The sequence below is a fragment of the Protopterus annectens genome, chromosome 3.part1 (genome assembly GCF_019279795.1).
Source record: "Protopterus annectens isolate FY-2018-M chromosome 3.part1, PAN1.0, whole genome shotgun sequence".
In the NCBI taxonomy this organism is placed as follows: domain Eukaryota; kingdom Metazoa; phylum Chordata; order Ceratodontiformes; family Protopteridae; genus Protopterus; species Protopterus annectens.
In genome coordinates, this window is record NC_056732.1 from 1,239,832,718 (window position 1) to 1,239,844,339 (window position 11,622).

At 40.0% G+C, this 11,622-nt stretch overlaps 1 pseudogene; it reads right to left on the reverse strand.

Annotated features, from left to right (window-relative positions):
- Positions 1 to 974: 974 nt before the first annotated feature.
- LOC122799001 lies at positions 975 to 1,039 on the reverse strand (annotated as a pseudogene).
- Between the last annotated feature and the right edge of the window lie 10,583 nt (positions 1,040 to 11,622).

Consider the following 11,622-nt stretch of genomic DNA (forward strand, 5'->3'; position numbering starts at 1 on the left):
GTGATTACTTGGACCCACCTTGTGCCCCATTCCCTATCAAAATGTTACCTTTCAGATCCCCTTTTCAAGCCACTGGCATGATGCCTTTTGTCCTTCAGCAATTTCAGTCAGTAACTGTTGCCACCTTGTGCTCCCCATTTGTAACCTCTTCACTCTCCACTGCTTCCATTATCTGCGAATTCCTCGTGTATTGCCACAACTGGTACTCAGCACACCACCATCTACAAAGAAAAGGACAAGCGTAAATCCTCTAATATGTACAGAGAAGGCTCTACCTTATACCCACCTATTCCAAATTATAGCAGCAGCATTCCAAACCTCCCCATCTATTCCAAATTAAAACAGCAGTGTTCCAACACCCCTATCTGTAAGAAAGAAAAGACATGTAAATCATCTAAAATACCTAACACACATTCCAAAACATCTTCAAAGACTACCTATCCTGCCAACCCGGGAAGGATGTAACACTGCCACACAAATCTGTGACAAAGCAGCCATAATTGAAGCTATTCTTCCAATGACCCTATCAAATACCCAATATAAAATTTAACTACCAGTCGAGTATGTTGAAACTAAACCCCACACATGAAGGGACCTATCAAAATCCACAACCCTGATAACCTTGCGATTCCATACCACATCAAGTTAGCGCACTGTATAAGCCAATCCAGCTTATATTGTAAAACCATCTGCCTAGCTCTTAACCTTCCATCTCCATATGAGGAACACAACCAACATAATGTGGAACAAATGGACAAAGTGCAGCAAACCTAATGACAGCTTACTAGCAGCTGACAAAATACAATTAGGTATTATTTTAAATATTCCTCCTACAAACGTAAAAGGTTGATAACACAGATTTGCGGTAGCATAGATATTCAGAATGGTATAAAGTCAGCAACTCAGATGTCTGTCTATTTCTGACTACAGTCAGAATACTTTGCCATAACTTGTCAGAAGCCACTGTTCTAAGAAAAAATATGTAAAGCTTCATGAATTTGCATGTCATCCTTGCGCAGGGGCCATGCTAATCTTCTCGAAGCAAGCACCTACTGCTCTTACAAAGTATTTCTGACCCCCATTAGAAAGGATGCTCTTTTATTTTTCCTTTTCCATTCTCTTCCTTTTGTTAGTAGAAAGCCTTTCCTTTAACTAATTTCCCTAGGAGTCTGCACCGTACAACACAGCATGGTTAACTCGATAATTAGAATTCAATGTGCCTGCTTTTACGTCCATCCATATATTGCTGTTGAGCAACAGCTGGTTGTTGTAGTGGAATAAAATATTTATTACAAATCCGGTTATCATTTGGGAACTAATGTACAAAAAGGATGAAGTCCTAGTGCAGAATTTCTACAATGGAGTGTTTGCTGCTATAACTGTAAATGAGGTTTTGTTCACTCTCCATCCAGAAATGATTTTGTGTGACCTAGTTAAAAAAAAAAAAAACAGCATCCCCTCAGGAGTAACAAATTCATTGCCCCATGTAATCTCCTGTGGCCTGTCATCATGAGGATTTTGTGAAAAGTATACAAGCAGACTCTGTTAGTCAACTTTTAGCCTTGTTTCCAAAAGCACATTACAAATAAGAGACACTTTAAATAGTACTGACTAGAACAGTGCCCAGTATATTTTGAAAATAACTGTAGTATTTCTGATACTCAAAATTACGAGACTAACAAATATCCTAGCAGCACGTGCAAGTAAACAACAGATAAATATATCGTTTAACCACCCACGCCAAGCCAGTAAGGTGCAATTCAAAATTTTCTTCTTCAATAAAAAACAAATTCACCAAATTAGGGTTTCTGTAGCGCCTCAGCTGGGTCAGCCTTTAACAGAGTATAGCTAAAGATTAGTTCCTTCCTAACGGATGTATATATCAACTAACAGCATCATGGTTTACCTTCACATACACAGTAGATCTCTCTGACAATTCAAATCATTGGGTCACAAACAGCAAGGCTGCCTCATCAAACTTATCCACCTCCAAATAAGGATCTATTGCATCTGCAATAGGAAACACAAAGACTTCAACAAATGTCTCAAGCAATCTGCTGTGAAAATTCAGAACTGACCATACCGCTTATTCCCCGCAACCTAATTATCAGTCATTTCACTACTTTGTCACTAAGTGCAATATGGGACTCACTGTAAATCTCCTGAAAAAATAAATCCTCAAGAAAACATTGCATTTTATACAGAAATCCAACGTTAATGAATACATCTACCTTATATATATATATATATATATATATATATATATATAGCTACGAACCTCCAGCGCCACTCCACGCATGAGCAGCAGCAACCTCATCCCCAAGAAACCCACAGCCCACGAAATGGCTGGCACGGCTCTCTCTCTGGCCCCCCAACTACCCCTGGCACCAGCCGAGATGAGGCAAGACCCACTAAACCACAAATCATGGATGAAAAGGAAGGGTACAACCCCTGTAAAGGACCACACAACTTTTTTTTTTTTTTAATCCTCTAATTAGCTTCCCAGCGCCTGTGTAGTAAGGGACGTGAAAGATGCAGAACCGGTTGGAGGCAGTGGTTGACCAGCAAACCCCTGTAGCAGGATGTTGACAGGCATGCTAGGTATGATGGAGTGTCCAACAGCCTCTGAGACAGCGGCTTTGATCCTCCCTGAGGAATGATCATCCGATTTGAGGGAATAAGAGCAAGTCCCGAGTCGCCGGAGAACTGAGACTTCATCGATTCCATTCAGGGAATATGGACCTAAATCGCCTCCTTGCACACCACAACATTGAGGGTAACATAATCCCTAAAACTGCAATCCAGCAGCCTGCAAGTACAGAAAACTCAAATCCAAGAGCCATTAACCTGGCTCGTTGCGGCAGCCCTTTTTTTTTTTTGCTATCAACTCAGGCCGGCACTGTGCTCACGCACAGAAATGCTTCCCCCCTGCCGATGTCTAATGGATCCCTCATCCTTATGACTAAAATGAGAAGTTACAATGCTAACACCAATGGCTTAAGAACAATCACCCCACATTGCACTCGGACTCATCACCACATTCAGAATAGACCGGCGACCCTACTCCTTCTGCTCCACTATCTAAAACACACCACCACCAGTAAAAGAAAATCTAAAACAAATGATGGCCACTACCTAGGGCTCCACAATTACTGCACCAACCCAATCAGGAATAGGAACTTAACACCCATAGCTCATACATCCAAATCCCACTAACCAGGATACTTGATTCAAAAGTTTAGTTTTGCCCCTTCCATGTCCATCTAAACCCACCATTGCCTCAAACAGCAACCAAATCCTCTCAACAAACCAAAACAACTCACCAGTTCCTGACTAAAGTAGTCCATGGCCTACCTGCCCCACAATACCACAGGTCGTCACGGAAATGAAACTTGCAGTAGCAAGTTCACGCCAAAATGTGATTGCTTAACCCAACTACACTATACTAAACCTATTAAGCCCCTCCCCATCATTATCTTATTTCCTCCCAACCATCGTTGCCTACACTTAACCCTTTCACCTCCCCAACCCACTTAACTCCCCCTAATATTAACCTAATCCCCCCCCCCCCCCATGAAGATGTCCCGGGACAACTTAGTTTGTTGCCAAACTTAATTTGTAATGTATGAAGACCAACCTACTTTGCATTAAGTGCAATGCTGGGCAAAATACATACTAGCAGTATATATGTACATGCATGTGTGTGGGTATAAATATAAACTATGTACTGCAACTAAGAAATAGATGTGAACCAGGCAACGGCAACAGCACAAGAAGCCATGCATCTAATAATTCACTCAAAGAAGCAGGGCTTAGTAACTTACTTCTTGCCAAAAAATCTATTAACCTCATGTAGTATGAAATTTTCCAGAAAGTTAGCTGTTTGGATTTAAATTCTGATTCAGCAAAAAGCAGTTTTTTTCTTTTGTCTTTTTTTTTTTTTTTTACTTAATGCACAAAGGTTCAGATTTGTCTAGAACTACTATGCTACATAAATATTTTTTAGTACGGATACATTCTAGAACACCATTTGGAGCATCTTCATGTAACCTGTGAATCTTCCTGTTAAATCATGCTGCAAATAATAATTTAGTCAGCTAGTTTTTGTTATTACCTAAGAATGTTTTGTGGACTGTACAAATATTTGCATGGAGTACAGATGAGAAGAGAAAGACAGCCTGCTTCCAAAGACAGTGATCTCATGTCTGTGGACTTTTCCTAAGAGTCTTTCGTAACTCCAAAGTGGACATACATGTCATATAGATGCATTACAATTATCTTCAGTAAGTAACAGTGTAATAGTGTTAGAACTAAATAGCTGGTAGTCAGTGCCTTCCTTCTTTTCAAAATTGTATATTGCCCTATACAATATTATATTTGTGTATGGCAATTTAAATTGCTTGTCTACTTGCTTTAAGAAAGGCTTTTATTATATTTTAAAAATGTGTCCTCTGTTGCTTATTCAGTTAAATAAAGCTAATTTCACAAACCTTGTGAGTTGCAATTACTGTCATCTACCATTTTGAAGAGAGCCTTCTTAGCCATATAGCAAATTATCATAAAAGTAGGAAGTTGTTGTTGTACTGAAAAGTATTATTAGCCTCCTTCTCTGGAAGTTATTTTGTGTGTGTGTGTGTGTGTGTGTGTGTGTGTGTGTGTGTGTGTGTGTGTGTGTGTGTGTGTGTGTATGCGCGACACAACTGTTTGTCCAAGATAGAGTCAGTGTTGATAAGTCTCATGTGGGACTTGTACTCATGTTGAAATATCTTAATATTAATCCACACATTATGAGATTGGTGTCAACTTGGTTGGAGGGCAGAAATGTAAGGTTAAAATTAGCGACTGCTTTTTTTTTTCCTGAATTTAAGCAAATTTATGCTTGTTTCCCCCAAGAGTCTGTTTTGGGACAATTGCTTTTTGGTTTGCTTATGTCTAAACTTCCAAACCAATAAATAAATAAATAAATAAATCAAAAAATAAAACTCTTGGCTTAGTAAATTTCCTGATGATACCAAAGTGGGTAGTATCATCACAAACAGCAGGGATGGCACAATTCTTCAAGGCTATTTAGGTCATCTTATATTTTGGTCATCTTTAAATGGTTTGCATTTTAATAAAAAAATGCTAGGTGACACATTTTGGCAGTAATAATTATGAATACCCTTATACATTAGATAATTATATTTTGCCTGGTGTAAGTTGTGTTAGAGATTTAGGGATTATGGTTAATAATTGTTTAAAATATGATGAACATCTAAATGGTATATTGAGAAAGTATTATGGTTTAATTAGTAACATCTTTCATTGCCTTTGACATAAGGACAAAAAGGTGCTAATTCCATTTTTCAAGGCATCTGTAAAAACATTTTAGAATATTGCAGTTATTTCTGCATGTTCAGTCTCAGATAATGAAAAATGAATGTATACAATGCACCTATACTAGACAGATTACAGGGGTTAAGTATCACACCTATATTAGACAGATTACTGGGGTTAGGTATCACACCTATACTAGATAGATTACTGGGTTCAGGTAACACACCTATACTAGACAGATTACGAAGGTTAGGTATCATACCTATACTAGACAGATTACTGGGGTTAGGTATCACATCTATACTACACAGATTACTGGGGTTAAGAATCACACCTATACTAGAGAGATTACTGGGGTTAGGTATCACACCTATACTAGACAGATTACTGGGGTTAGGTATCAGACATATACTAGACAGATTACGAAGGTTAGGTATCATACCTATACTAGACAGATTACTGGGGTTAGGTATCACACCTATACTACACAGATTACTGGGGTTAGGTATCAGACCTATACTAGAGAGATTACTGGGGTTAGGTATCACACCTATACTAGACAGATTACTGAGGTTAGGTATCAGACCTATACTAGACAGATTACGAAGGTTAGGTATCATACCTATACTAGACAGATTACTGGGGTTAGGTATCACATCTATACTATACAGATTACTGTGGTTAAGAATCACACCTATACTAGAGAGATTACTGGGGTTAGGTATCACACCTATACTAGACAGATTACTGGGGTTAGGTATCAGACCTATACTAGACAGATTACTGGGGTTAAGTATCACACATATACTAGACAGAATACTGGGGTTAGATATCACACCTATACTAGACAGATTACTGAGGTTAGGTATCACACATATACTAGACAGATTGCTGGGGTTAGGTATCACACTTATACTAGACAGATTACTGGGGTTAGGTATCACACCTATACTAGACAGATTACTGGGGTTAGGTATCACACCTATACTAGACAGATTGATGGGGATCTGTATCACACCTATACTAGACAGACTGCTGGGGTTAGGCATCACACCTATATAGACAGATTACTGGGGTTAGGTATCACACCTATACTAGACAGATTGATGGGGATCTGTATCACACCTATACTAGACAGACTGCTGGGGTTAGGCATCACACCTATATAGACAGATTACTGGGGTTAGGTATCATACCTATATTAGATAGATTACTGGGGCACAAGCCAGTGCATTTCTTTGTGCCGGTCCCAAGCCCGGATAAATGGGGAGGGTTGCGCCAGGAAGGGCATCTGGCGTAAAACATTGCCAAATAATTTTCATGCAGTCACCAGTAAATATTTCCATACCGGATCGGACGAGGCCCGGGTTAACAACCACCGCCACCAGTACTGTTAGCCAACAGGGTGCTGGCAGAAATTGGGCTACTGTTGTCCTTAAGAGGAGAAGAGGCGGAAGGCATGGCTGAAGGCAGGAAGAGAGGAGAAAGGCTAGGACTGTGGTAGTGAGGGTCGGAACTTTGAATGTTGGCAGTATGACTAGTATAGGGAGAGAGCTAGCTGATATGATGGACAGAAGGAAGGTTGGTATATTATGTGTGCAAGAGACCAGATGGAAGGGGAGTAAGGCTAGGTGTATCAGAGGTGGGTTCAAATTGTTTTATCATGTTGTGGATGGGAGGAGAAATGGCATAGGAGTTATTTTGAAGGAACAGTATGCTAAGAGTGTTTTGGAGGTGAAAAGAGTGTCGGATAGAGTGATGTTTATGAAGCTAGAAATTGATGGTGTAATGATGAATGTTGTTAGTGCATATGCTCCACAAGTTGGGTGTGCAATGGATGAGAAAGAAAAATTTTGGAGTAAATTGGATGAATTGGTGATGACTGTACCCAAGGGTGAGAGAGTGGTGATTGGAGCAGATTTCAATGGGCATGTTGGTGAAGGGAACAGAGGGGAAGAGGAAGTGATGGGTAGGTATGGTGTTAAACAAAGGAATGCAGAAGGTTAGATGGTAGTGGATTTTGCGAAAAGGATGGACATGGCTGTAGTGAATACGTATTTTAACAAGAGGGAGGAGCATAGGGTGACATACAAGACTGGAGGAAGATGCACACAGGTGGATTATATCTTATGTAGGATGGCCAGTCTGAAGGAGATTGGAGACTGTAAAGTTGTGACCGGAGAAAGTGTAGTTAGGCAGCATAGGATGGTGGTTTGTAGGATGACGTTGGTGATCAAGAAGAGGAGGAAGAGTGTGAGGGCAGCACCAAGGATCAAATGGTGGAAATTGAAAAAGGGTAATTGTGAGGTGGAGTTCAGGGATGAGTTAAGACAGGCACTGGGTGGCAGTGAAGAGTTACCAAATAGCTGGGTAACTACAGCAGAGCTAGTAAGGGAGACGGCTAGAAAGGTGCTTGGTATCACATCGGGACAGAGGAAGGATGACAAGGAGACATGGTGGTGGAATGAGGAAGTACAGGAGAGTATACAGGCAAAGAGGTTGGCAAAGAAGAAGTGGGATTGTCAGAGAGATGAAGAAAGTAGACAGGAGTATAAGGAGATGAGGTGCATGGCAAAGAGAGAGGTGGAAAAGGCTAAGGATAAGGCATATGAAGAGATGTATGAAAGGTTGGACACTAAGGAGGGAGAAAAGGACCTGTTGGATGGACAGAGGGACCGAGCTAAGAAAGATGTGCAGCAGGTAAAGGTGATAAAGTGTAATATGGGAAACATACTCACAAGCGAGGAGAGTGTATTGAGGAGATGGAAAGAGTACTTTGAGGGGTTGATGAATGAAGATAATGAGAGGGAGAGAAGGTTGGATGATGTAGGGATAGTGAATCATGAAGTACAATGGAATAGCAAGGAGGAAGTAAGGATAGCTATGAAGAGAATGAAGAATGGAAAGGCTGTTGGCCCAGATGACATACCTGTGGAAGCATGGAGGTGTTTAGGTGAAATGGCAGTGGAGTTTTTAACCAGATTGTTTAATGAAATCTTAGAAAGTGAGAGGATGCCTGAGGAATGGAGAAAAAGTGTTTTGGTACAGATTTTTAAGAATAAGGGTGATGTGCAGAGCTGTAGTAACTACAGAGGGATTAAATTGATCAGTCACAGCATGAAGTTATGGGAAAGAGTAGTGGAAGCTAGGTTAAGAAGGGACGTGATGATTAGTGATCAGCAGTATGGTTTCATGCCAGGAAAGAGCACTACAGATACGATGTTTGCTCTGAGAGTGTTGATGGAGAAGTACAGAGAATGTCAAAAGGAGTTGCATTGTATTTTTGTGGACTTAGAGAAAGCATATGACAGGGTGCCTAGAGAGGAGTTGTGGTATTGTATGAGGAAGTCAGGAGTGTCAGAGAAGTATGTAAGAGTGGTACAGGACATGTACGAGGGTAGTGTGACAGTGGTGAGGTCTGCGGTGGGAGTGACGGATGCGTTTAAGGTGGAGGTGGGGTTACATCAAGGATCAGCTCTGAGCCCTTTCTTATTTGCAATGGTGATGGACAAGTTAACAGACGAGATCAGACAGGAGTCCTGGTGGACTATGATGTATACAGATGACATTGTGATCTGTAGTGAGAGTAGGGAACAGGTGGAGGAGACCCTAGACAGATGGAGATATGCTCTAGAGAGAAGAGGAATGAAGGTCAGCAGGACTAAGACAGAATATATGTGTGTGAATGAGAGGGAGGATAGAGGAATGGTGAGGATGCAAGGAGTAGAGGTGGCGAAGGTGGATGAGTTTAAATATTTGGGGTCAATAGTTCAGAGTAATGGTGAGAGTGGAAGAGAGGTGAAGAAGAGAGTACAGGCAGGATGGAGTGGGTGAAGAAGAGTGTCAGGAGTGATTTGTGACAGACGAGTACCTGTAAGAGTGAAAGGGAAGGTCTACAAGAGAGTAGTGAGACCAGCTATGTTATATACGTTGGAGACAGTAGCACTGACAAAAAGGCAGGAGTTTGAGCTGCATGTGGCAGAGTTAAAGATGTTAAGATTTGCACTGGGTGTGACGAGGTTGGACAGGATTAGGAATAAGTATATTAGAGGGTCAGCCCAGGTTGGAAGGTTTGGAGACAAAGCCAGAGAGGCAAGATTACATTGGTTTGGACATGTGCTGAGGAGGGATGCTGAGTATATTGGGAAAAAGATGCTAAGGATGAAGCTACCAGGTAACAGGAAAAGAGGAAGGCCTAAGATAAGGTTTATGGATGTGGTAAGAGAGGACATGGAGGTGGTTGGTGTGACACAGCAAGCTGCAGAGGACAGGAAGAAATGGAAACAGGTGATCCGCTGTGGCAACCCCTAACGGGAACAGCCGAAAGAAGATGATGATGACTGGGGTTAGGTATCACACCTATACAGACAGATTACTGGGGTTAGGTATCACATCTATACTAAACAGATTACTGGAGTTCGGTATCACACCTACAGTAGACAGATTACTGGGGTTAGGTATAAGATCATATTCAGCTGACTGATGATTTGGATATGCAGAAGGTGCCTTGAAGCTTTGTAAACTGCCTGGCTGTTATATCTTTGGTGGGATATAACCCATATAGCTAATGTTACTGCAACAGTGATCAATATGATGAACATCATGATTTTTATGCCCTTGACACTAATCATTCTTGTGGTCACAAAGACATTAATTTTTAGCTTTATAAAGTACTGTCTTGAATACAAAAAAGAAGTGCATTGTGCAGTGATGAAGATTGCAGAATGTAAACAAAAACTTGAGTTCATATGTTTCATTTGATATTTTGGATAGTATGCCGATTTATTTAATGGATCTGACGATTTAGTTTATGTCTTTGCTCATCACATTGAATATGATTTCAAACTACAAATACTGAAATATATACAACTAAAATGATGTCCAGATGCAATAAAAAAAGTTCCATTACTAGTTCAAATCTATTATACCTTTACTTAAATCTAGAGTGGATATTATGGGTAATGAGAAATGAAAGCGTGGAGAATTTTAAATCACCAGGAGGTTGACATATGTATAAGGAATATCAGCAATGGTTTTGAGGAAGCAATTTATTTGTCTTAAGAGTGCAAGCATGGAGGATGGAGGTGATTTAAAAGGGAAGGGTGTGCAATACAAAAAAGAAGCTGACTTCCAAGATGACTGCACACTGATCAGCAGCTTAATTTCAGCTCTCCCAGTGTGAAAAAAGAAACTGAGAGATAGGGGCCAGTAACTCTACCAGATTTAGTGAATTTGGTTACTGGCTAGTCAGTACACAGCTTGGATCCCAGCAAAGAAACTTAGAGAGCCTATAAGAAAAACTAGAAAAGGTGAAGAAAAAACCCTGACTGGGACGAATCTTGTAACTATTCTGCAAAAAGCAGTTCAAGCTCCAGCACTGGTGCAATTTATGGCTTCCAGTAACCTAGAAGAAAAAATAAATTAAATGTGCTCAGAGCTGATTAAAATAAAATAAACATTAAAGGAATGTATCAACTCAAATAATAAAATTATGGAAAATTTTTGAAGAAGCTTTAAACAGCTATTCAGATGAACTGAAAAAAACTGTAAAAATCAGAGGTTGAAATAAAGAAAAGGCTCGCTGTGTACAAAACTGCTCAAGAACAGCTGTTTCCAAAAATGGTAGAGTTAGAGGACAAAGCACATTGGGAAATCCCAAGATTTTCTGCTGTACCAGAGAAACTGGAAGAAATGGACTGTATTAATTTTATGGAAAGCACAAATAAGCAACTGGACTGGTGTCCCATTAATAGAAAAGGCACACCATGCGTACGCTCCACACTTGGCCATGAGAGGCTGCCAAGACCTATATATATTTTTTTAATCAAGAAACATCTTTATTGAGTTATCATTTATGACATATGTAATCATATATCTGTATAAATTAAAACAAACCATATTGACATATTTTCAGTTGCAAACATTATACATCACGTATAATCTTCTATACAGTCATTGTCAATAAAACATCACATAGCTCATTCAGTTCCTGCCTTCACTTAAACCTCATTTCTCCTCCAAAACATTATTCTGCATGCATTATTCCCATAATTTCTGTTTTTCCCTATGTAGTTTACTCCTAACCTACATAAATGAATATGGGAGAACATCCCTAAGTTCACCTTTTTGACACTGGTCCTAAAGCCAATAAACCATTGGCAAAGAAAATGATTACTCAGAAGGTTCAGAACCACGCAACTAGAATAAAAAAAGGATCCTTCTTCCAGGTGGATGATAACAGATCTAGTTAGGAATTGGGGAGTCATGAGGGATTATTTTGCTCTCTTATACAAGGAAAGAGGGAAT